General features: G+C 38.5%; 1 long non-coding RNA gene across 1 annotated transcript; it reads right to left on the reverse strand.

Moving 5' to 3' along the window:
- Positions 1–2,314: 2,314 nt before the first annotated feature.
- On the reverse strand, positions 2,315–16,993 carry LOC136793481 (uncharacterized). Its single transcript, XR_010838771.1, has 3 exons — positions 16,934–16,993; positions 15,904–15,951; positions 2,315–2,426 (listed from the first exon to the last, which is right to left on the reverse strand). It is a non-coding gene; the product is annotated as an uncharacterized lncRNA (long non-coding RNA).
- Between the last annotated feature and the right edge of the window lie 10,514 nt (positions 16,994–27,507).

The raw sequence follows: 27,507 nt of genomic DNA on the forward strand, positions 1-27,507 counted from the left end.
TTTAAATCAGGGAGCATGATACTTCCAGGTTTGTTCTACTTTCTCAAGATTGTTTTGTTTATTCCTGGTTTGTGTCTTCATACAGATTTTATAATTATTTGTTCTAGATCTGTTAAAAATGCCCATTGGTATTTTGATAGGGATTGCACTAAATGTGTAGATTACCTTGAGTAGTATGGTAGTAAGATATACTGTGTTCATGAATTGGAAGAATATTGTTTAAATGGCCATTCTATCCCAGGCAATGTACAAGTTCAATGCAATGCCTATCAAAGTACCAATGGCATTTTTCACAGAACTAGAACAAATAATTCTAAAATTTGTATGGAAACACAGAAGGGGCCTTTTTATTAAGCCTTGAGTCCACAGGACCAAACAGCATATCCCACAACAATTCATCTATAGCTCAATTCCTTCTTTTCACAAAAATATTTATATCAAACTAAAATTGAACATATTTTACTCAAGAGTATATTTCACACTAGGTATAGGGGGGTCTAAAAAACAGAGAGCAGTACCTATGTGCCCATTATATATTCCAGGTTGTAATTAATGTCTTCAAATACAAATGTATAATCAATTATCACAAATGGAATGTAAGATAAACAAAGTGTTAAATGGCTAAATATTTTAAAAAAACAACAAAAAACCCCTGAAGACTAGAAACTAGAATTTAATAATACACTGCCAACATCTACACATACATGAAGTACTGAAGATATCCCAAACCTTAGCTACAGTAGCTATAAGTTTACTGTCAACTGGCCACCAAAAAATAGTAGGATGTTTTTTAAATGAAAAACAGAAATTAAATCCTTATATTAAACAGAATTAGGGAATTGTAAACCATCTGTAGCAGCCACTTTCCCAATTTTTTGTTAATAACAAAATAATTATGTAAAGTACACCTGGGAGATGAAATTAGAACTTGAAAATTCCCTAAAAACTATCAAATGAACTCAAACTTTTAAAGGCTTCAAGGAGAAAAAAAACATTAAACATATCCATTGAGAAACAGACTGCAAAATTGGCTTCTTAAGATGTATAGGAAGTAGTTTGGTTATCGAATTCAATGGCTAGAGGATCCTGGGACATACAATAGGTTGGTACACAGCTATCAACTCTGTCACCTGAATAGCTATACAATGACAAGTTTCTTAACTTTTCCTAAAATGAGAATATAATTTTTAATTTTTGGAAAATGATGTTTGGGGCACACTCACTGTCATTACTGGTAGAAGTGCAAACTAATATACTTTTCTGGAAAGTAATGTGGCACACTTACCAAAATTCTTTTAAAAAAATAAATTTATTTATCTATTATTTATTTTTGGCTGTGTTGGGTCTTTGTTGTTGTGTGTGGGCTTTCTCTAGTTGCGGCGAGCGGGGGCTACTCTTGGTTGCAGCGCGTGAGCTACTCTTGGTTGCAGCGCGTGGGCTTCTCATTGCAGTGGCTTCTCCTGTTGTGGAGCACGGGCTCCAGGCGCACGGGCTTCAGTAGTTGCAGCATGTGGGCTCAGCAGTTGTGGCTCGCGGGCTCTAGAGTGCAGGCGCAGTAGTTGTGGCGCACGGGCCGAGCCTCTCCACTGCATGTGAGATCCTCCCGGACCAGGGCGCGAACCCGCGTCCCCTGCATTGGCAGGCAGATTCTCAACCACTGCGCCACCCAGGAAGTCCCACCAAAATTCTTTAGAAAGTTCTTTGCCTTTTTTCTAGTAAATCTATCTTGCCATGCCATTTTTCTTTCCTCCTACTATCATCACCATCAAATGAATACAACAAATTTGAATCATCAAGGATTTATAACTGCCCTTACGATGCTAGAGACTGAACAAGCCAGGACTTTTTTCCCCCCTCATAATATACTCAATGTAGCATTCTATTCTCACATAGAACTTTACAATACTTGCTTTTTAATAAACATGCTTCAAGCTGGAAGTCTACCAAGTTATCATTAATGACAATTTTTTTCTTAATGACCAAATTAAATTCTTTTGCCTACTGACAAGTTGAATTCTTGTATAACAAAAGGCACCTATTAAAAACAGTTTGGTATTAATTTTTAGAGTTAGTAAGTTCAAGGAATGTAAACCCTGAATGATGAGTACCTTTTATATTTTAGGCTATAGGTCTGTAATTCAAACATTCTCCAAATCCTATATGAGTTGCCTTTATTTCTTTATTTTTTTGTGTGTGGTACGCGGGCCTCTCACTGTTGTGGCCTCTCCCGTTGTGGAGCACAGGCTCCGGACGTGGAGGCTTAGCGGCCATGGCCTACGGGCCCAGCCCCTCCACGGCATGTGGGATCTTCCCGGACCGGGGCATGAACCCGTGTCCCCTGCATCGGCAGGCAGACCCCCAACCACTGCGCCACCAGGGAAGCCCTGAGTTGCCATTTTTGTGGGTGTCCAGTATGTGTTGAATGACTGTAAAAAGAAAGGAAGAATATAAAAACAAAGAGAATACACATTTTCCTACCACATTTCAGAAAGGTTTTTGCTAATCTGTACAGAAGTCAAGGCAACAGATTAGTATTAACCTAATTATATATGACATACTATATTATCTAAATATTGGTTATTCGTAGGAATTTTTGTCTATGTGCAGACAGATTGATAAAACCACAAATAGGATATATTTTAAGTTCTAATGGGAGTAAAAGAATGAGAAATATCATCCTATATAGTAAGATTCAACCCTAAGAGGAAATAGATATTTAAATCACAGAAGATGAGGTAGCTCTTTTCCTGGTCCAGACTAACTCCTTGTTCAGGGTTCTGGATGCACCCCCCCTTCCCCTGAGACTTGGACCCCATCAATTATCCCCTCCCTCACTTTTATCTTCTATATCTTCCCCTGCTCGTAACACTTTGGCTCATTTCCCTCAACATATAAACATTTTCAAGTCAACATTTTTTATAAACATATAAACATTCATCTCATACTTTAAAAACAAAAATAAGACGTATCTTCATCTGATCCTACCATTCTTTTTCTCCTTGCATTCACAGCAGCACTTCTGGAAAGGAGTATTTTATAGTCACTGTTTCCACTTGATCAATTTCCTCTTTTACCTACCACAATCAGGTTTCTCTGTCCCACCTCTCCAATGAAACTACTCTAGCCAAAGTCACTAGTGGTCTCCATTCAGAGCACTTTTCTTGGTCTTATTGGATTTCTCACAGCTGCATGACAGAATTGGACCATTCACTCCTTCCTAAAACTCTGTTTTGGCATCTGTGATACCACTCTCTACTGGTCTTCCGCAAACTGCTTTCCAGTTGTTCCTTCTCAGTCTCTGTCAGATATTTATTTTCTACTTTTACCCCTTAAACATGAGGGCTCTCAGGATTCTGCCCTTGGTATCTATCTCCAAGGGCATTCCTTCAGTGATCTCATCTCTCTGAGTTTCAACAAAAGCCTACAAACTAATTACTTCCAAATTTTCATTGCCAGTCCTCTTGGATATCCTACTGCCTAACGGGAAGATATCTGCTTAGATGTTCTACAGGATTACACACTCAACATGTCTACAACTGAACTCATCTTCTTCCCACAGAAGTTTTACTTCTTGTACCTTTGTTAATGGAATCTGTCACCTACTCAGCCCAACCACACTGAAAATCTTCAAGAGTCAACTTAGGCTTCTTCTTCTTCCTCACCTCTCACAATCCATCATCAAGCCCCTACACTGTTTTACTTTTTATATTTTTCTCTAATCTGTCTCATCCTTTCTATCCCAACCACAATTGCCTTAGTTTGGGCCTTTGTGTTTAGTTCTAGGACTTGGCTACTGCAACAAACTAAGTCGCAGTTCTGACTTTGCTTCTGTGAATAAAGCCCTTTATGTTCTTCATTGCCAAAAGCAGCATTTCCTGTGTCAGAGTTACCTAAGCATGCTTATAAAAATGCATATTTCTAGGCCAATCTGCAATTTTACATTCTTCCCAAGTGACTGTGATACCAATCTAAAGCTTGAGAAATAAAGGCTAAAGTTTAAGTCCAAAATTCTTACCAAGGCACACAAGGCCCTGCAGGACTTGGCTCTTGTCTACTTAGCTCTCTAAGCTAGCATCTCCCTCTCTCTCCCATCAAGTGCTTTATTATCTAGAATATTGAAATTTTCTGCACTTATCTCCATGTCTTTGGCTTCCATGCCTTTGTTGTTCCTCCCCTTTCTTCATCAAGTCTTACTCAACCTTTATGGAATTATGAAAGAAGGTCCACCACGAAACTGCCTTTATTCTACCAAGCTGACACTTAGCTCCCAAATGCTATTAACCAAAGACTGAGTTTTGCTGCCATTGTATCACAGAAAGATATCTGGTCTTTGTCCCTGGTTCCAGGCACAGAGCCTAAAACCCTTGTGATTTCCTGAGTAGCAAGGGCAATGGAAGCATCTTTTGTTCTAATGAGGTGACTCTTACTGGGCCTCTAAATAGCTTCAGGATGGGAACTAGTGTCGAGAAACACCAAGCCTTAATTAGAAGTTTGGAAATTTCAGCCCTACCCCCCAAACACTAGGAAGAGGAGAGGGGATGGAGACTGAGTTAATCATCAATAGCCAACGATTCAATCAATCATGCTTAGGTGATGAAATCTCCATAAAAACCCCCTAAATGACAGGGTTCAGAGAGCTTTCAGGTTGGTGAACACATCAAGGTGCTGGGAGGGTGAAACAGCCGGAGAGGTCATGGAAGCTCCATGCCCCTTCCCCCACAGCTTGCCCTATGCATCTCTTCCTTCTGCCTCTTTCTGAGTTGTATCCTTAACAATAAACCGGTAACAGCAAGTAAGGTGCTTTCCTGAGTTCTATGAGTCATTCTAGCAAATTACTGAACCTGAGGAGAGGGGTTGTGGGAATCCCTGACTTTGTTGACAACTTGGACAGAAGTGTGAGTAATCTGGGGACCTGATACTTGAGACTGGTGTCTGAAGTAAGGACAGTCCTGTGGGACTAAGCCCTTAAACTTCTGGAATCTGATGCTAACTCTGGGTAGTTAGTGTCAGCATTGAATTGACACCTAGCTAATGTCCTCAGAGAATCAGAGAGTTGGTTGGTGTCAGGAGGAAAAATAATTCTCACTTGTCTTTAGAAGCATATGCATTCTCTGAAGGAGATGGAACTTATGATTAAGAAAATAAGTAAAATTATTATCATTCTCCATCTTTAAGAATCTACTGCAAAAAAAAAAAAAAAAAAAAAAAGGCATCTCACACTCTAATACAACCATAAACAACGAAGGAAGACTCTCTGGGAATTTCCAGTGACCACATTTTCAAAAACAATCCATGAAGTACCCCCACTTGACCTGTTAAAATTGCTGATAGGAAACTGGAATTCATTAAGAGGAAATGTAACAATGTCTTTCAAAGTACTGAAGTGGATTAAGTCTAATTCTACAGCTTTCTGAAGAAGAAAGCCCATGTTTATATTTGGGTTACTACCACCCTCCAAACTTAAACTCACATCAATAAATGTTAGATTTGATTAAGAGTAATTTTCACAAAAACTTAAATATCATGATTCAAGTGAATTTTTAAAAGAGGTTTCAACCTTCATTAGAGGGCTTCTTTGTTTTCTCTTTAGAAAACTACTTCCACTATAAAAATGTGTTGTTCACTGTGAAAGAAAAACATTAAAAATATAAAAGCATATAGAACACATCAAGTATTAAAAACTACCTATGATTCTACTATCCAGAGAGATTCAATGTTTTTATGTACTACCTTCTAGTTACACACATATAGAAGTATTTTATTGGGGACTTCCCTGGTAGTCCAGTGGTTAAGAATCCGACTTTCAGTGCAGGGGACGCGGGTTCGATCCCTGGTCAGGGAACTAAGATCCCACATGCCTCCGGGCAACTAAGTCCGCGCACTGCAACTACTGAGCCCATGCGACGCGCCTTAACTAGAGAGAAGCCCAGGTGCCACAAGTAGTGAGAAGCCCAGGCGCCGCAGCGAAGAGCCCACACTCCACAATGAAAAGACCTCCCGTGCTACAACTCAGAGCCGACGCAGCCAAAAATAAATTAATTTTTAAAAAGTGTTTTACTAAGTAAAAATGATTCCACACTGTAGAAGTGTTTTCAAATATGCTTTTTTAAATCAAAATTTCCTATCACCATAATTTTTTAAATTAAGTTTATTTTAAATTAAACAAATGAGACAAGAATACACTGCTTAAAAAATTCCAACTACACTTTAGAAAAATTCCAACTTTCCCTTTAGAAAAAGCTCAGGCTCAGTCTCCTCCCAAGGTAAGTGCACCTATTAGCCAGATTTTTATTTTTTTATTATTTTTAAAATATTTATTTATTTATTTAGGCTGCCTGGGTCTTAGTTGTGGCATGCAGGATCTTTGTTGCGACATACAAACTCTTCGTTGCATCATGCAAACTCTTAGTTGTGGCATGCATGCGGGATCTAGTTCCCCGTGACCAGGGATGGAACCCGGGCCCCCTACATTGGGATCATGGAGTCTTACCCACTGGACCACGAGGGAAGTCCCTAGCCAGATTTTTAGATATGTGTACACGTGTATGTTTATACAACAGAAATGTTTTATTTTACATAAGTAGTATTATATTGTATTTACTGTTCTGTAATTTACTTTCTTTAGTCAATGTTATTTGGAAGATCTTTCCCTGTTAGTACACATAGATTTATCCCATTCTTCTTAAGCACTACCTAGTGTTCCTGAGTTTAAGCATTCCCCTACGAATGAATATTTAGGTTTTTTGGTTTTATTTTGTCTTGTTTTGCTATTACAGATAATGCTACAACAACCATTCTTGCAGCTTATGCTTGTATTACATGTAAGAATGTTTTTCCTAGGGTAGATAACAAGAAAGGGAACTGCTGAGTCATAAGGTACAGGTATTTTAAATTTTAACAGATACTACATCAAATTGCCCACCAAAGTGGCTGTACCAAATTATATGTCCACAAACAGTTCATGACAATACTTCTTTCTCTATCCCCACATCATACCAGATATTATCACATTAAATATTTTTGCTAACACAATGGGTGAAAATTTTTATCTTATTTTTAAATTTCTCTAATTACTAATGAACATATTTTCTTATGAGTCATTTTTTATTCCCTCTTCTATGAATTTGTTTTTACTATTAGGTATATTTGTATTATTTTTAGGAGTTCTTACTTTCTTTTTTTTTTTTTTTTTTTGGCCGTACGCGGGCCTCTCACCGTTGTGGCCTCTCCCTTTGCGGAGCACAGGCCCCAGACGTGCAGGCTCAGAGGCCATGGCTCACGGGCCCAGCCGCTTCGCGGCATGTGGGATCTTCCCGGACCGGGTCACGAACCCGTGTCCCCGGCATCGGCAGGCGGACTCTCAACCACTGCGCCACCAGGGAAGCCCAGGAGTTCTTTATGTATCAGCAGTACAAAGCATTTGTTATGTATATTATGAATACTTCTCAATCATTGCTTGTTTTCTAATGTAATTATGGTGTCTTATTTTATTAAAATTTATATTTTGATATAGTCAAATTTATTAATCTTTTTTTTAGGGTTTTGTGTTTTGTCACCTACTTAAGATGTCTTTCTTTCTCAAGGAAACATAAACATACTTTCCTATATTTTTCCTCTAATAACTTTATATATTTAAAAGTGATTAGGCCTGTATGTAATCCATCTAGGATTCATTTTTGAGTTTGATCTAATGTGGAGCTCTAATTTTACTTTTTTCCACTTGGAAAGCTAATTACCAACTCCAGTTGTCATTCTTCCTATCACCACTGATTTGAAACATTATTTCTATCGTAGTAAATCCCTATATATACACATAGATCTGTATCTGTTCCATTAATCTATACTGCTTTAGTAATGGTTTATAATATATTTTGCTGTCTGCTAAGGCACATCTCTCACTCTCTTATTTAAAAGTATCTTGCTATTCTTGAGCATGTCTCTTCCACATGATTTCTAGAATCAAGTTCTAACAGAAAGCCTGTTGGGATTCTGACTGGGATTGCATTGAAGCTGTAAATTAATCAGGGTAGAAATGGCATCTCTGCAATATTAAGTCTTCTCTTCAAGGAACATGCATAGATCTCTGCTTACTCAGGTTTTCTTTTATATCCTTCAATAGGGTTCATACAGGTCTTACAGATTTCTTGTCAAAATGCTGCCATGCACAGTGGGCACTCTCTAAGTGGTAGCTACTATTATTACTAAGGGTTTATTGGTAACAGTATACTAAAAATAACTAAGGAAGCATATTCTAGAAACCACTGTCAGTTTCCCAGGACAAAACTAAATCTGGATCCTAAATTATCCTTCAACTCCCATCTCCCATCCTATTCTTACCTCTATTCATACCCAAAGGTCCATTTTTAGGAATTATTTTAAAAACAAGTTTTTAAAAATCTAATTTTAGTCAGTAATATATTAACTCATTAGAGAATATATTTAAGCCTTAAACAGTCTCTGGGCAGATCCTTAATAGAACACTAAGACCAACTAAAAATACATATCCAAAACATAGCATGTAAATCACATTTCCTGTGCAGGAACAGAGGTTTCTACTCCAAGGATCCACAGGTCAAGTTAACAGAATTATCTCTCAGCCTTTTCTGCACGCCTGCCGATAATTACCATAAAACGCAAGGAAGAAAACCCAATTAAAGTACTCGTTCAAATTATATTTCATGGTTCCAAAGACACTTTACCAAGAGTATATAGTATCTTTGAATGCTAAAACTGAACAGGACCTTAGAACTTCAACTCTTATTTCTTACATGAGAAAACTAGGGTAAGACAGATGAAGAGACTGGCTAGGGTCACAGAGTTAAATGGTAGCAAAGCCAGGTGAATGGCTCTCCTACCACGCCAATGTTACTTCTTCCAGGTCATGAAGCTTGTGTTACTTTGGGGCCACCTGTTTTATTTATTTATTTATTTAATAAAGTTATTTATTTATTTTTGGCTGCATTGGGTCTTCATTGCTGCACGCAGGCTTTTTCTAGCTGTGGTGAGTGGGGGCTACTCTTCGTTGTGGTGCAGTGGCTTCTCTTGTTGCAGAGCACGAGCTCTAGGTGCATGGTCTTCAGTAGTTGTGGCTCAGGGGCTCTAGAGTACAGGCTCAGTAGTTGTGGTGCACAGGCTTACCTGCTCCGTGGCATGTGGGATCTTCCCGGACCAGGTCTCGAACCCCTGTCCCCTGCATTGACAGGCAGATTCTTAACCACTGTGCCACCAAGGAAGTCCCGGGGACACCTGTTTTATTTCATAATATTCCTATGGATGATATTTTGGTAACAATACCCAGGATTAGTAATTAATTAATGTTATAAAAGCAAACTGTTACCATAGAATACATTTAATAGCATAAAAAAATGTCTTGGAGCACACGTGGGGATCTTTTACATTTGGGATATTATCATTACGGAACTGTTTAATGAGGATTAATGGAGGATAAGATTGAGTTTTAGAAGGAAACCCCCCCCCCCAAAACCCCAGGGCACTTCAGGTGTATTTCCTAGATCCTCTTTCCTAGACCCACCAAAAATGACATATGGAATTCAAGATTAGAGTTTAAGACAGGAAGGATAAAGCAGGCCAATCTTCAGCAGGAGCTGTTAAGACAGTGGGATCTGAAGTCAGACTACCTGGATTCTAATCCTGTTCTACCCCTTATCTGTTCCTCAATTTTCTCATCTGTTAAATGGAGATGATAAGAGCACCTATCCTCAGAAGGTTGCTGGGATCATACCTACAAAGAGCTCAGAACAGTGCCTGGCAGAGAGTAAATGCTCAGGAAATGTTGGTTATTCTTATTTCTGTCTCTTTGGAGAGAAGAAACTTTCTGGTCATCACAGAACAGGGAATAGACCTATTTTTAAATGGTCTTCTGCACTGGAAGTTAGGGGATGCTATTGCTAAATATTAATTTTAGAAAAGAAGGAAAGAATTTTCAGCTTTGTAATTTTTTAATAATTAATTAATTAATTTTATTTATGTTTTGGCTGTGTTGGGTCTTCGTTGCTGCACGTGGACTTTCTCTAGTTGCGGCGAGTGGGGGCTATTCGTTGCGGTGCACAGGCTTCTCATTGCGGTGGCTTCTCTTATTGTGGAGCACCGGCTCTAGGTGCGCGGGCTTTAGTTGTGGCACACAGGCTCAGTAGTTGTGGCTCACGGGCTCTAGAGCACAGGTTCAGTAGTTGTGGCGCACGGGCTTAGTTGCTCCACAGCATGTGGGATCTTCCCAGGCAGGGGCTCGAACCTGTGTCTCCTGCATTGGCAGGTGGATTCTTAACCACTGCGCCACCAGGGAAGTCCAATATAGTAGAATATTATCCTGCTATAAGAAAGAGTGAAATACTGATACAGGCCACAATATGGATGAAGCTTGAAAATATTATGGTAAGTGATAGAAGCCAGTCACAAAAGACTGTATGTATTGTATGATTCCATACATAAGAAAGTTCAGAATAGGGAAATCTATAGACAGAAAGTTGATTACTGATTGCTTAGGGTTCAGGGGAAATAGGATGGTGATAACCAAAGGGTAAGAGGTTTCTTTCTGAGGTGATAAAAATGTTTAAAAAATTGACTGTGGTGATAGGTACACAAATCAGTGACTATACCAAAAACCACTGAACACTTTAAATATGTTAACTGAATAGTATGAATTCTATGTCAATAAAGTTGTTAAAAAATAATAAGTCCAAAAAGCATTTTAAAAGATCATCCCAGGAATTCCCTGGTGGTCCAGTGGTTAGGACTCCACGCTTTCACTGCCAAGGGCCCGTGTTTGATCCCTGGTCGGGGAACTAAGATCCCACAAGCCATGTGGCCAAAACAATAAAATAAAGTATAATAATAATAATAAAATGGATACCTTAAAAATATATATATATCATCCCATGAAAAGCACCTGGGCGCATACTCGTCTGATTTAGGTTCTAACCATGGATACTGTTGCCAACACTCAGTGGAAGAACCAGGATAGGTCAGACTTAATCACAGGCTGGATCCCCTGCACCAGTAGTTTTCATATGTTTAGTGCCTATCAGAATCACCCAAGAGCCTGTTAACAATACATAGTCCTGAACTCCATCAAGAGAGATTTGGCAGGACAGAGATGAAGCCCATGAATCTGCTTTGCTATGTACCCACATGTGTCTAGTGCAGATGGATAGCAAACACATTTAATACAAACACTTCCCTGTACTGTGCTATCTGGATGAAACCCAACAGATTTAATCTACATTTCTAAATAAATTCTAAAATGCTGAACATATACCCTAGTTAACAGAAAAATGGGAAAAAATAGCCTCCAAACTTTTGAAAAGTAGTCCAGAGGTAACTGCATAATTTCCAGATTTCTCATTTGAACAAAAGGGCTAGCTAGCTCTAGAGAAAGAACCATAAATAGCCATAAAAGCACAGAGCAGGACTACATGACCCACTTAAATCAAAAGGCCTCAGTATAGACCACACCACAAACACCTGGTACTACTAACTGGAGAATATTTACTCTTGCACATTTTAATGGTTATAATTCAGAACCTTATGTCCTGTCATCCCATTACTTTACTAGACTCTAGTTAAAAACCATCTTTAACTGAAGAGATTTTGTATGAACAATATATAGTTTTTTAAAATGAAGGAATGGCTTTTGGAATTTAAAAAAGTAGAGAAATGAAGTACTAGTAGACATTTTCAATAGAAATTATATACAAATAAAAAACTTCTAGAAGTTCCTTACTTGGTATTTCATCTGGAAAATGTAGAAATTCCAAAGCAACTCCCTTCCACCACCTCACCTAAAAAAAGGGGGATTCTAAGTACAGAAGAGACACGTCCCAAAGCTTATGAACTCCATCCCTTGGGGGTGGGGCACAACATACTTTCTAGACCTTCAGTTTATTTACTCTCGCTTCCTATTCAAACCTGAACAGCTTATTTCTTGGTTTTCTAGTTGGAAGCAGATATGAAGCAGCAAATTAGAAGTAAAGAACTACAAGAAGACACTATGACAGTAGAAAGTGACAGCCAACTCTGTGACAATAAGGAAGAAGACTCAGTAAGACTATAAAAAGTAGATGTAGAAATACAACCTTACTTGGAAAAGAAGCTGCTAAGGGCATTACTGTATTAGAGCTCAGTGTAAAACTTCCCATTCCTCCAAAGCTAATCTCTCCATCTTCTGGAAACTTCTCCTCCAGAATCTTGCTCCATGAATCATCCTCTCTTCCTTACCATATATTGACCCTCTTTTCTTGCCTAAGGACTCCTTCCCTTCATAAGAAAAATATTCTCAAGTCTCTTCCAAATAACACAAAAGAGCCCTTCTTTCACCCGTACTGTCTTCTAATCACTTTCTTCTTTCCTTTAGAGACAAGGTTTTGGTAAGAACAGCCTCTATTTGCTACCTCCCCTTCCTCACCACTCATTTATCTTCTAGCCGGCTGCAACACAGTTGTCTTCTGACTACTTACTCCACGGTACCTGCTGCTCTCACAAAGGTCACTGGTGCCCTGCTAATTGCCAAAGTCAACTGACTTTCTACTCTTGGCTCCGGTTGAGCAATCTGAGACATCTGATCCAACAGTGACCAGTTCCTTCCTGAAACTCCCTCTTTGCTTAGAGTCTGTGATGCCACACTCAGCTGGATTCTTCAGTTCTGGGATTGCAATGGAATGTACGCAAAAAAGCGGGAGAAGGGTTCATGATCAAATAGATTTGGGAAATATGGTATTAGGTTAAACAGGTTTCTCTACTACAGGATTTCTCATATTTCTCAGAATTTCTCATATCAATACTGATGTGCATTGTGACTCTACAAGATGGGGTCAGCATCTGTAGAGTCAAACTTACATCCCAAACTTACTTGATTCTAGAACCCCCTCCCTTTTAAAGAACTATCTCATAGGACAAATGGAGGAACACGTTTTGGGTAACATTGCTCTTGATGTTCTTTTTCAGTCTTATCTGCAGGATCTTCTTCCTCCACTAGCCTCTCAAACGTCTAAGTTTCTCAAAAGTTCACTTTTAGCGCTTCACTCATCTCATGCCTTAGTCCTCCACTTATCTCACCTTATACATTCACCGTAAGTGGCCTCATTTACCCTCATGGTTTCAACCCAACTCTAAAGTCAACAAGTGACTCTGACACTTACTAACTTGTGCAACCACGGATCTTGGTTTCATAATCTATAAAATAGGAATAATGATAACTAAATCATAAGGACTAAATGCATGATGTATATAAAGTATTTACCACAGTGTATTCACACATTTACACCTTTAAACAGAAGCTCAGTAAATGGTCACAATCATTTTCTCTGTCTCTAGCCTAGATCTTCTTGCTGAGCAGCAGATGGATTTATCCAACTTGGGACTTTCCCTCCGTTGTTTCATATATACCTTAAACTCGAGATACTCACCTCCCACCCTGCCATCTAAACTGACCCCTGCACACCGTAGCTGGGTGAACAGCACTACTCTCTCCACCCAGCTGCCCAAACCTGAAACACTGAAGCCACACTCTAGACTCTTCCTTTTCAATTACCATCCTCCCCTCTGCCTACCAATTTAGTAACTAAGTAGACTTGGCTTCCCTCCAATACATTTGCTGATGGCTAACTTTCAAAAGCACGAAATCTGATCACACCACTCCTCCTCTTAAAATTCTTCAATATTTCCTCATGGTTTTCAGGATAAAATTCAACCTGCTAATGTATTACAGAAGCTTCTCCATAATATGTCCTCTTTAGTTTCATCTCTCTCCATGCCCCATCCTGACGTACACTCCCCACTCCAAACAAATCAAATCATGTGTATTTCTACAAATGATCATACTGTCATGACTTTGCACATCCTATCTTGTCCGTAAAGTCAATTCAACCCTACTCCTACCCACTTTATTGATGGTTAATTCCAAATGGTCTTTTTCATGAGTTTATTTGTTATCTCATTCTTATCCTTTAAATTTTCTCTGTAACAGATGTAAAACACAGCCTATAAATTTAAATATCCATCCTCAACCTATTTAATGCCTTGTATTAATAAATACAAGCAATCCATCCAATATGCTCAGGTAAAATTATCAGCCCCAGAATTGTCTTATTTTAGTAATGAGGAAATCTATAATTAAATGAGATCAACATTCCTTCACTGACATATTTATTACATTCCGACACTAAGAGGGTTACAAAAAAGAGCAAGGAAATTTCCTTACCTCAGTCTAATGAGAGGCTGACCCTTAAACAAATAACCCCAATATAATGCTATAAATATATGTAGATGTATAAACTTTCTATGAGAAAACAAAGGAAGAAATGACTAACTTATGTGAGGTGGTTTCAAAAGACTATTAATGGGAACAAATTCCAAATAAAATATTTTCCCTCTCAGTAAACACTCACCCAATAAATATCAAGATAAATTCCAGTTCTATCATAGAGTAGCCATATGTCCCAGTTGCACTTCCTAGTTAACATCTGCCACGCAGTGAAATGACCACTAGCACCCCTTTCATTTCCATTATCAACCTGGTTTGGAATAAATTATAAGGTCACTTTATCTATCATCCATTTCCTGTTCCCCTAAAACCAATCTCAATAATTTGGTTTTTTTGCTCTGAAGGTTATTTCTATCATTTAACATCTTTAACATTTTGAGGGGGGGAAAAAGTATCTAATTTTAACTACTCTGTCTCTGAGATGGATCAGCTCAAAATATTCTTTAGTTTTACTACCTCTTTCTCCCTCTCTCCCCCTCACATTTGCTGTGAAAGGCGACTGTCTTCTTTAGCCTTAGGTGGGGAGAGGCATCTAGGAGAGGTAGGAAACAATGGACGAACTCTATGTTAAATTTACATGTTGAATACTTTTTGAGAATATCTCTTAAGGTAAAAATAGAGAATTCAATTTAAGCCTCCAAAAAACTAAACTAATGAAAGTTTATTTTTTAACCAACACAATGAATGTTCTTTTTAAATGGTCATCTTAAGAGGTTCTATGATATCCCACTATTGGAAATATTTTTGGAATATCTGCTTGGAAACTGTGTTTAAGCCAGTTCATGACTCACAAAAATTTATCTCACTAACTTATAGACAGGCCTATGTTCTTTTCCTTTCTTTTACTAAAATTATTAATTTCGTAAATAGGGCTTTAGAGTCCACTTCTCTGCTATGCATCTCCCTGCCAAATGCCTTCAACAGTCTTTCGATGTGCCATCTGCCCCAGGGTTATGTACCAACTCTTGTCCCACAACTTTGAAGGCAGGGCCTGATTATTTTAAACATTCTTACACCCTTAGGGCCTGAAATATGCAAGACACTCAACTAAGCTGTTTTAGATTGGTTAATTAATATTCATCAGATATGGATACAAGTTATTTTTGGCTATTTCCAAAAATCAAATTCACCTTCAAAGGAAGATTTGCTACCTTTGGAGATACTTAAAAGAACTGAAGGCAATGCCAAAAAAGGAGCTCCAAAGATACTAAGCAAAGTTGCAACATTTGCACAAGTACATTGTCCACTTCCCTTGGGGACTAGACAATGGTCTTTTGAATGTATAAGCTCTTTCATGTTTTTTAAAAGAATTAATCTTATTTCTCAAATCCTGGAACTCCTTAACTGAAATCTTCCAAATAAATAAAGAAAAAACTTGAAGTCCAGAGTCAAATTGGCTACTCTTCATCAACATCTGCCTTAAACGTTTTCTTGCTTTTAAAAACTCTCTCTCTCTCCAAGATAAGACTAGCAATCAGAGTCAAAGTGCATCAACCCTGCCAAAACTGTAACTATGTTTCAATCCTTTCCCTAAGTTTTTCATCAAGAGTTTCTCCAAACCTCCCTTAGCTTTAGAAGATTTATTATTAAAAACTATACTCTTCCTTATTGTAAAAATGACTTACGTTTCAATACAACTTCTCTTATAGGAAATTTAAAACATCTCCAAATCTCTGTAAGTAGGAAAAGAAATGTCTAAGTATCTTTCCAGTTACCATACTTCTCCCCCTTTTACTAGCAAACAGTATTTCCCGGTATCATGGCAATACATGCACAGCTATAAAGATACAAAAATCAAGTCTAGGGGCTTCCCTGGTAGTGCAGTGGTTGAGAGTCCGCCTGCCAATGCAGGGGATACGGGTTCGTGCCCCGGTCCGGGAAGATCCCACGTGCCGCAGAGCGGCTGGGCCCGTGAGCCATGGCCGCTGAGCCTGCTTGTCCCGAGCCCGTGCTCCGCAACGGGAGAGGCCGCAACAGTGAGAGGCCCGCGTACAGCAGAAAAAAAAAAAAAAAAAAAAAAAATCAAGTCTCCATTAGACCTAGTTCCATAACCACAGTAAGATTAAAAAAAAAAAAAAAAAAAAAAAACCACCATAAAATAAGACTCAGTAGCTGAATTTAATTAACTCTAAATGGATAAATCATCCAATCGAAAATGAATGGGTCTCAAAGGACATTAGGAGAAAAATAATCACAGATAAGAGAGACTGTTATATATTTGAAGTCTTAAAAGTATAAGCTAATTATAACTCATATATTGTAAATGCCACACAAATTCCCATGGTCATATAGCAGTGATATTTAACGATTCTTACTATTAACCTTCTGGAACCAGGTACCTACCTGTACACAGATTCCTGAGAATTCCCAATATGAGTTAAATTCTATGGGAAAATTGTCAGTATCTGTTATTACTAGTTCTCATACTGAGCAAAGAAACACCCACCCCATTACTAACATACTACATCACTACATGAGTCACTTTAAAACAAGATTTTCCCCCTTCGTTTAAAAACAAGACAACTCTATACCAAGCAATGAGTGATACGGTACAAATTTAGACAACTTTACTTCCAGTAGAACACACCTGACAGCACTTGAACAAAAGCATATTATTGATCTTAGAGTTTTACTTTCTATCACTGTTATTCTTACTTTAAAATTCTGGATCCTCAAGAAAAACATTCAGAGGTTGCATCCTTGCCCATAGTAACCTGCAAAATAAGTACTTCCTCTGAGAAAAGGGGGGTCTATTTGTCTTCCTACATGGCAATTTCTTAAGCTATATTTATGCCTTACTCTTTATATGATTAATTATATTTATTTGAAGCACCGCAATCTGACCCAAGCAACTGAAGTCCCTAAGTATTTTAAGCAACAACTGCATGTTATTCAGAGAGTAAGTGTACAAAGATTATGATATCATTATATACACAATAAGTACTTTTTGTCAGTGGTATAAGAGCTTGTCAGACATATGTGTCAATGCTGTAATACAGATCACCTATAACTGTTTACGGTTCAGTGTAGCTTTACTTGAATACGATTAACATCCTTGATGATTGACTTCCCAGATGAATTTTATCATTAGGGCTTCCTGACATCTTGCATTCCACTTAATATCACTTTGTCTTTTAAAAACCTTTACATCATAAATTTAAAAGAAAGCAAAAAATATTCTGCATTAAAAAAATCAAAATATTCTTCTGTGTAAATGACATACATCCAACTTGAACAACAAAAAAGAAAAAATTAGCATATTTTTGGGAATCATGTTAATTTTGGCTTATAAATTTGGAGGCAGTAATGTTAGAGTTTTCCCTTGAAATACATAACCTTCATCTTAATCCCTAAAATAGTGACATTATTCCCTTGGCTACACTCATCTGTTATAAATTTTGGCTGGTGTGGCAGGAAAAAAGAATCATCACTGGTCCATGTTGCACATGAGGAGTCAAGCTGAGCCCTGGACAACTTCAATTTCTTCATCCTAAAACAGCACATGTTATATCTATGCTAACAGCAAAAGCTACTAAAAGGGCCAGGTTCTATGCTAAGCATCTCACAAATAATTACTCTCGAGGTGCATCAAATATGCATTTAATTTATGCTAATTTGATTACATGTGCTCATAAGAGAATAAATATGAATGAAAATATAAGTTATGTTATAGCTCACATGACTTTACATGCCATTACATTCAACAAGTTCATGCACGGGCTTCTCTGGTGGCCCAATGGTTGAGAATCTGCCTGCCAATGCAGGGAACACGGGTTAGATCCCTTGTCCAGGAAGATCCCACATACCGCGGAGCAACTAAGCCCGAGTGCCACGACTACTGAGCCTGCGCTCTAGAGCCTGAGAGCCACAACTACTGAGCCCACGTGTCACACTACTGAAGCTCATGTGCCTAGAGCACACGCACCTCAACAAGAGAAGCCACTGCAATGAGAAGCCCACACACTACAACAAAGAGTAGACCCCACTCACCACAACTAGGGAAAGCCTGTGAGCAGCAACGAAGACCCAACGCACCCAAAAATAAATAAATAAATAAATTTTTTTTAAAGTGCATGCAACAAAATGAGCATGAGATGGGAGACACTGTGTCCCCTCAGACAGTCTCAGTTACAGAGTTGTATGCCCAAACCATGAATATTGTTCTTTATGGGTGATTTAAGAGATGTTTTTCAAGGGTAATTTTGACTATAATTTGATTTTTTCCTATATGTTAACTTTCAAACCCTGCTAAGGTGGGACTTCACTGTATCTCATTTGGTCTTCATAAAGAATCTGTGAAATAAGTACAAATATTAACCTCATTTTACAGAAGAATTAACAAGCAGAGAGATCGTGCAACTTGCTTGGCAGAGATAGGAACCAACTTAGGTCTTTCTGATTCCACAGCCTCTGCACTTGACCACTATGCTATACTGCAATATTATATGCCCATTTTCCAGATGAAGAATGAGAGGCACAGAATGATTAAGCAAACTTGTCCAATATTACACTGTTAACAAGTCTTTATACCAGGACTTAAATGCAAGCTTTCTTTTTTTAAAAAATAAATTTATTTATTTATTTTTGGCTGCTTTGGGTCTTGCTGCGCGTGGGCTTTCTCTAGTTGCAGCGAGTGGGGGCTACTCTCTGTTGCGGTGAGTGGGCTTCTCATTGCGGTGGCTTCTCTTGTTGCAGAGCATGGGCTCTAGGCATGCGGGCTTCAGTAGTTGTGGCATGTGGGCTCAGTAGTTGTGGCTCTCGGGCTCTAGAGTGCAGGCTCAGTAGTCGTGGCACTCGGGCTCAGCTGCTCTGTGGCATGTGGCATCTTCCTGGACTAGGGCTCCAACCCATGTCCCCTGCATTGGCAGGTGGATTCTTAACCACTGCACCACCAGGGAAGTCCCAAATGCAAGCTTTCTAATTTCAACACTCTTTCTGCATTATGAAAAGATATCTCTTTTCCACTAGGCTACCCTGGAAACCTAATAAAATAACTAACTGATAGAAGCCAGAACAAGTAGTAGAGTACTAAACTAGGGCAGGGGGAGACTGTGATATGTCCACAAACTAGTGGCCCACAAGATAAATCTGTGCCACAGATGTGTTCTATTTAGCTCTCAAGATACATTTCTTTAAATTTCATTAGTTGTTATGATAGATAAAGTTTGACAACAGACATTCCAAACATCCTTCTCCCTTGCTGCCACTCAATGATTATGATGGAAAGTCATATAACTGCTCTTCCCAGGCTCTCTTGCAGCTAGAGATAACCATGTAACCTGCGTTCTGGCCAGAGACTTAAAGAGAAGTGGGCTAGGAATAGGGTTGGTTTCCAGGAAAACTTTTGCTTTCCTAATTAAAAGTAAAGCTAACTGCTGGCACTGTACCTTTCACCCCTTCTTGCATCAAACATGGATGTACTGCCTGGAGCTACAACAGACATCTTTTATGTGGAGACACATATAAAAATGGGAATCCAACACACTATCAACGGTAGAACTTGGATCCTTATGGTATTGTTAAGCTGCTGAATGAGTTAGTCCTAACTATATATCTTTGGATTTCCTGCTAGACAAGCCAAAAATATTATGTTTTAAACGGTCTTTTGTTACTTGTAGCCAAAATATCATTCCCAGACAATTCAGTTGCCAACATTTAAAAATCAAGAGATTTCACGTAACAGTCTGCATTACTAGTGTTTCTTGAAATAGAAGACTTTTCCCACAACACTGGGTCTGCACTCTCACTTGGTCACAACTGGCAGCCCCTGACAATACAGCTTAAAGTCTCCAACTTGCCACAAGCCTCACTTGGCTAATTTCATTAATTTTGGTCACCTGCATTATCCCACCACTACATTTAAATGTGTGACCTCCTGTATTATACCTCTCAGTACGTCTAGCCTAGAACCCAGGGGCCTACTTGAATGCCTAGCATTGCAGAAAACCTCCAATCAATTCCTACTAAAGATGCAGTACAGAGCTTTTACTATAGCAAAAACTCTCCTGAAACTGCCCAAAAGATGAGTTATTCTGAATTTTATCACTAGAACCAAACTAGAAACTATTTAACAGGAGTTAGAGTAGTCAATTTTCTAGTTCTGGAACTCTGTGAAACCCTAGGAAGCAACATTTATGAATAAACCCCAAGATTTCAACAGTCATCAAAGGTCCAAGAAACCTGCTGGATTTGTTCCATAGAAGTAGCAAGGAAATATAAAAATCAGTGCATCCAAATTCCCCAAACAAGAGACTGGGTTGTGATTCAGTAATCTTAACAATAAGGTGAGCTTGCACCACCACTGCACATTACTGGTAAAAGATTTAGGTTTCTGATGTCCAAAACTGTTAAGCCAGAATTTTACAAAAACTCAAATGTCACAGGTGAGAGATGATGTTGGGGGACATTTCAAAAAGGCTGTCTGTCATTTAGGATAGCTAAATAATGGAGACTTTCAGTAGAGGCAGTTTCATAAAATGACACACATCTCAACTGTCAGAAGACTATTCCTTGTCGATTCTTTGGACAAATAATATAAATGAATGGCTGCATTATTTTAAATATCACTCATGTGTGTCACTAAGCATTAAATTTTGGACTCATATGCTTAGTGAAAAAGGTCACTGCATCTTTATCTGAAAAGAATTTTAATAGCTTTAAGGGTAGCTGTAGAAAACCACAAACTATCACTATCTTCAAGTGCACTTCATTACATATCACTTCATTACCATTACAGAGATGGTTGTGCTAATTTCAATCCAGGGTGTGCAACTTCTCATAAAGTGACCCATGTGAAAGTAATACATATTTGACACAATTCAGTAAAGATCCAAATATATCACCTATCATAAATCCACTTTGGAAGCCAAGCTTCCAAATCATATAATCATATTAATCTTTAAAAATTAAATACTATTATGTAATAATGTGCAAAAAGCAAAGAATTAAATCTACTTAACATTAGTAATCACTAGCGGCTACCGAACACTATGCTATAGTCCTAGACATTGTGCTAAGCTTTCATTTAGTTATTTCATGAAAGCCAACATAAATCCTGTAATATAAGGAAACCGAAGCTTAGAAAGGTGATTTTCCAAAGGTCTACTAGTAAGTGGGAGAGCTGGGATTTTAACTCCAGAATCTGGTTCTAGAACTAAAAGTCAATTTAACCACTATGCCACGATACAGCCTACTTCCTTAAGAACAAGAATTTAAGACAGAAAATCATTATTAAGTTAGCCAGAGAGGGAAACTGTCCTTTGGGGTCTGGATTTGGCAGGGAAGAAAAGTATACTCAGGGCCAGTGTACAGAATGCTTTTCTTCTGAGGAATATAATCAAGAAAGTTTTAGCAGCATTAAAAAAAATTTCATTATTTCAATATCACTGTCACATTGGCTACTGATCTTGAAGAAATTCTGCTCTCAATTTCCAGAATGGTATTTCAGAAAATCAATAATAAATCAAGTGAAGTAGGCAAAAAGGAAAATGAGAAAAGAGAACTTCCTAATTTTAGGGAGGCACCAAGAGATAATTATCTTATAAGGTATTTTCTCAACTATTGACCCATACATTTTCAAATAACACTTCTGTATATCTGAATATCTTCCAAAGGCAACTGTCCATTTCAATAATTTCTTTCCTTGTCTTTCAATCAGGACCACATGTGATCTCATTCTACACTATAAGGTTTCACTTTGGAGTCCAAACAACTATTGCAGAAAAGTTATTTCTAATTAGAGAATCACTATTACAGTTATTTCAGAAATGTGAGCCACAAATAGAATACAAAATTTAAACGTACAAAATCAAATTGGAGATTTCAGCATATAAGAAGAAAGAATAAAACACAGAACCTCATCCAATTTTCTAGATCACATGTTCAAGATAAGGCAACTTGTTTTAAAAAGAGTACACTGAGGGCTTCCCTGGTGGCGCAGCAGTTGAGAGTCCGCCTGCCGATGCAGGGGACATGGGTTCGTGCCCCAGTCCGGGAAGATCCCACATGCGGAGTGGCTGGGCCTGTGAGCCATGGCCGCTGAGCCTCTGCGTCCGGAGCCTGTGCTCCTCAACGGGACAGGCCACAGCAGTGAGAGGCCCGTGTACCGCAAAAAAAAAAAAAAAAAAAGCACACTGTACTATAAGCTTAAATGATACAAAGTCTTATGCACAGTAGGAACTTAATAAATGTTTGCAAGTGAATACTATTCAATAAAGTGAAAAAAATCTATGGGAAAAAACAAAACAAAACAAAAACATAAGCCTGGGACCTGTTAAAACACTATCTTTCTCTAAGTGCCATGAATCACCTGAAAAGACAACTGGAAACAAACCAAAGTCTAATTTGGTGAGCAATACCTCTCTTTCTAACTTTCCATGTACTGGCATTCTAAACAAGCTAATCAAACAGAGAGGTTCAAATCATCCTTGAGCATTTAAACTTTTTCACTTTGTGCCACAACTATAGTCTTCTATAAGACAATTTTAAGAACACAAGAAGACTTCTCATAGTTTTGTTTAATAAAATTTTCTTTTTTTAATCTTATAGATTAAAATCCTACAAAAATGGTGCTTAAATGGAAATCTCCTAAGCATATTTCCTTTCTCCTAAGAGCCCTATATTTAATTTTCAAGATTCTATATCCTGCAAGAATGTTTTGTAGGCAAGTGGAGGAGTTGCTTGAGTTTTCAGCCACACCTTGCCTAACCAGACTTCCTTCACGGCCAGCACAATTTCCTTTGAAGTTTAATTGGAAACCACAGAATCAGCATAAAAATGCTGAGCTGAGAAAGTTGAAGCTTGTACAGACAGATCAAAAAGGCAAATCAAAATATTGTGCTTACAGAAATCTTAATGCAATTTTTTTCAGTACTCTCTAAGAAGAAATAGGTTGTTTCTATTTTCTGACAGGTTCAATAATAAAAACTGCAATCAAAGTGCAACCAAAGTCTGAACCAAAGCTCTCTTGTTATATCATATGTGAGTTCATCCCTTTGCTTTAGAAATCCATCTTTAAAGAGCTGCATTCAATTTCTACTGTCAACTGCTTGGTACAGCTGGATTAGACAGATCATTCTTCTCGCCCATTGTTTCCTTATACAAAGATATATTTAAACCCATAAATACATTCAGTGTCCTCAGAGTCTCCATATTTAAAACATATCTATTTACAATAGCCAGGACATGGAAGCAACCTCAGTGTCCATCAACAGATGAATGGATAAAGAAGATGTGGCACATATATACAATGGAATATTAGCCATAAAAAGAAACGAAATTGAATTATTTGTAGTGAGGTGGATGGACCTAGAGTCTGTCATAGAGTGAAGTAAGTCAGAAAGAGAAAAACAAATACTGTATGCTAACACATATTTGGAATCTAAAAAACAACAACAAAAAATGGTCATGAAGGGCTTCCCTGGTGGCGCAGTGGTTGAGAGTCCGCCTGCCGATGCAGGAGCCACGGGTTCGTGCCCCGGTCCGGGAGGATCCCACATGCCACGGAGCGGCTGGGCCCGTGAGCCATGGCCACTGAGCTTGCGCGTCCGGAGCCTGTACTCTACAACAGGAGAGGCCACAACAGTGAGAGGCCCACGTACCGCAAAAAAAAAAAAAAAAAAAAATGGTCATGAAGAACCTAGGGGCAAGATGGGAATAAAGACGCAGACCTACTAGAGAACGGACTTGAGGAAACGGGGAGGGGGAAGGGTAAGCTGGGACAAAGTGAGAGTGGCATGGACATATATACACTACCAAATGTAAAATAGATAGCTAGTGGGAAGCAGCCGCATAGCACAGGGAGATCAGCTCGGTGTTTTGTGACCACCTAGAGGGGTGGGATAGGGTGGGTGGGAGAGAGGGAGACGCAAGAGGGAGGAGATATGGGGATATATGTATATGCATAACTGATTCACTTTGTTATAAAGCAGAAACTAACACACCATTGTAAAGTAATTATACTCCAATAAAGATGTTAAATCTGTCAATTTCTGTTCTATTTTTCTACATGATTCATAACCTCGATCATTAAAAACACCAACATATTCAGTCTATGATACAAACTAAGGTGACCACTTACAGTGGCTACCATATAGCCAAACATTCAACAGATTAATATGCTGCTGGACTTGTCTGGTGGTACAGTGGTTAAGAATCCGCCTGCCAATGCAGGGGACAAGGGTTTGAGCCCTGGTCTGGGAAGATCCCACATGCCGCGGAGCAACTAAGCCCGTGCGCCACAACTACTGAGACTGTGCTCTAGAGCCTGCAAGCCACAACTACTGAGCCCGTGTGCCACACCTACTGAAGCCCGCATGCCTAGAGCCCATGCTCCACAACAAGAAGCCACCACAATGAGAAGCCTGCGCACCACAACGAAGAGGAGCCCCGCTCATTGCTACTAGAGAAAGCCTGCGTGCAGCAACGTAGACCCAGTGCAGCCAAAAATAAAATCAATTAATTAAAAAAAAATGCTGCTAAGTATGGCCTAGAAAACTGATAAGCTCTCAAGTGAAAAAAAATTTTAAGATTACAGTTACCTTATTACTCTGTATGGTGCTCCAGGGTCATTACAAAATCAAACACAACATACTTTGTCATGAAGATTGGAATCTAGAGCTGAGATTCCCCAATTTTTAAAATATGCTATTATTGAATTAAAAAAATACAAAAGAAAGAAAAAAGGTAGAGAAACTAACCTGTGAAATAGGCTATTCATTTGAATTATACTGCCATAAAACAAATGTCCTCCCCACCAAATTTGTGTTATAACGAAAAATTGCTTAATAACCAAATAGCAACTCTAAATCACCATCATTATAAAAATGACTAATACTTCATGAGTGCATGCTTATTTGGTGCCAAGCGTGATGCTAAGGCATTCTCTCATTTAATGCTTATTTCTGTAAAAGAAGTACTATTATTACCCCTATTTTACAGATGGGCAAATTGAAGCACAGAACAGTTAAGTGAGTTGTCTAAGTCTAGTAAGTTGTAAAGGCAGGGTTCGGATTCAGGCAGGCTGTTTCCAGACCTTACACTCTTTACCACTATGCTAGACTGCTTCATGTTGCTACAGGCTTTTCTGAAGGCCTAAGAAGAGAGAAATGAAAATACTTTTAGGGATTCCCCACTCCCATGTGATTTATATTAGAATCACTGGCAAATACTATTTTTATTCTAAACCACAATCACTTTCTTAAACCCCAAAGAATCAATGAGCTTCCCTAATAGACTAAGATAATGTGTTATGAGTTGCTAACCTGTGGTTTACTTTAATTCCTGCCTGAGACATGCTAAATATCGTAAATGTGAAAAAAGGGCTCTCCCAAATTGTTGCTCTTTTTATAAAACTGTCTGAAGCAACAACTGGAAAATCATTGCTAATAATTAACTTGCACAGAAATGTCTTCCCTTAAAGTTCAATAAATATAATTTCATACATTCAACTATATGAAGCAGTAAAAAAGAGGTTGTTGTTTTTCTTTAAGTGGGGGAACGTATAGAGGTGGGAGAGGAAGAACAGGAAAGGGGCAAGATAATATCTACAAACACACATTTTGCAAAGATAGAAGCTTCAGTATCTGGCTACCATGCCTTGGACAACAATATCTTACAATAATCACCCTGTAGAGAAAACTGGCTTCTAATTGTGAATGGAACTGAAAGAGATTAATATTTAGAAGTAATAAACATATCTTTCATTTTCTTAGCTGCAAAAATCTTTTGCTCCTCCAACTTTTCCAGTTGATCTGTTAAACATTCCCTGTCCAGCATGTCCTACAGAATTGGCATCTTCTTCCCATGTTCACACTTGGTTTGTGCCTCTCCTATTGCCCTCACCATACTAGGGTTTGTTTTGTTTTAATTCATGCTTAGCTTATAGCTGCCTTCCCCTACTAGACTTTTAAATTCTAAGGCAAGGATAATGCCTTATATCATCCTATAGTGCTTGAGAAGGTTGTCAACAAACTTCTGTTGAACTGAGTTTATCAAGTACCAAGGCATAAGCAGCAAAATGACTCAAATTGCAGTGACTTAAACTAAAGGAGGACAAACAGGAAGCGAAATGGTCCAAAAAAAAAAAAAGAAGAAGAAATCAAACAGCACCTAGACACTGAGACTAATTCTAACACCTAGAAGGTAATTTAGTCTAGTAGTTGGTCTCTCAGTGTGACAACCAAAGTTTAAATCCTGGCTCTGCCACTCCTAGCTGGGGGAGTCAAGACACCTCTCTGAAAAATCAGTTTCTTCATCTGTAAAATGGGAACAATTACAGTACTTCTTCAAATCATTGTTGTGATGCCTGTTAGTGCTGAATCCAGTGTCTACAGCACAGCAAACACTTGAAATATGGTAGCTATGCAGTTATACTTTAAGGTTTCTTGCTCATATCACAAATTTTAACAAATTCACTTTAAAGGAAAGCCAAAGTTAAGGGCACATGTGTTACAGTTCAAAAGAAGTTATCTTTGCTTCTCCAGCCCCATTTTCTGCACTTTACACAGCATCAACACTGTACTGCTTGTGGTTTCCAGCACACACATGCCATTTCTGGCCATGTGCCTTAAGTTCATGCTTAGAAATGCCTGCCTCCCTCCTGCTACTCACCCTCTAATTGCTGGTCAACTCCACTCACTCGTTAAGGCTCAACTCAGAAGTCCTTGCTGGCCTTCTTTCTCTTCCTCAAGGCTTATACATCAATTGTGATTATTACATTGTAATATAATTACTTATTTAATACCAATCTTTCCACTATACTCTAAGCTTCCTGAGGCCAGGGACTAACTGGCTGCTGGATCCCCAATCCTGGCATGAATAAGTAAAGAAATAGATACCTTCAGAATCAAGTATAGCACAGGATACAAAAAGGTGCTAAATTACCTTTTTTAAAAAAAATGAATCAAACAGCTCCAAAAAATCTAGGCTGTAACACAGTACATTACTTCTGCCCATTTCTTTCTAAGCATATCCTCTCCCACCAAGTAAGTGAAATTATTTCACTTTCAGAAAATCAAGGGAACCATGGGACTTTCATTACATTTCAGAGACAAGATCACCTCACCTGACTTTCTCTTGACAAACAGGAAAATGAGGGGCACTGTGAAAAGCAGCTATACTGCTCAGCTGCACAAGAAAATGCAGGGCAGTCTGTAAATGTGTCTGAAAAAGACACGGTGCTGAGAACCAGAGTAAGAGAATGGACTGCATTACCCGCACAAAACGGCACT

Source organism: Kogia breviceps, unplaced genomic scaffold (genome assembly GCF_026419965.1).
Source record: "Kogia breviceps isolate mKogBre1 unplaced genomic scaffold, mKogBre1 haplotype 1 scaffold_374, whole genome shotgun sequence".
NCBI classification, from domain to species: Eukaryota; Metazoa; Chordata; class Mammalia; order Artiodactyla; family Physeteridae; genus Kogia; species Kogia breviceps.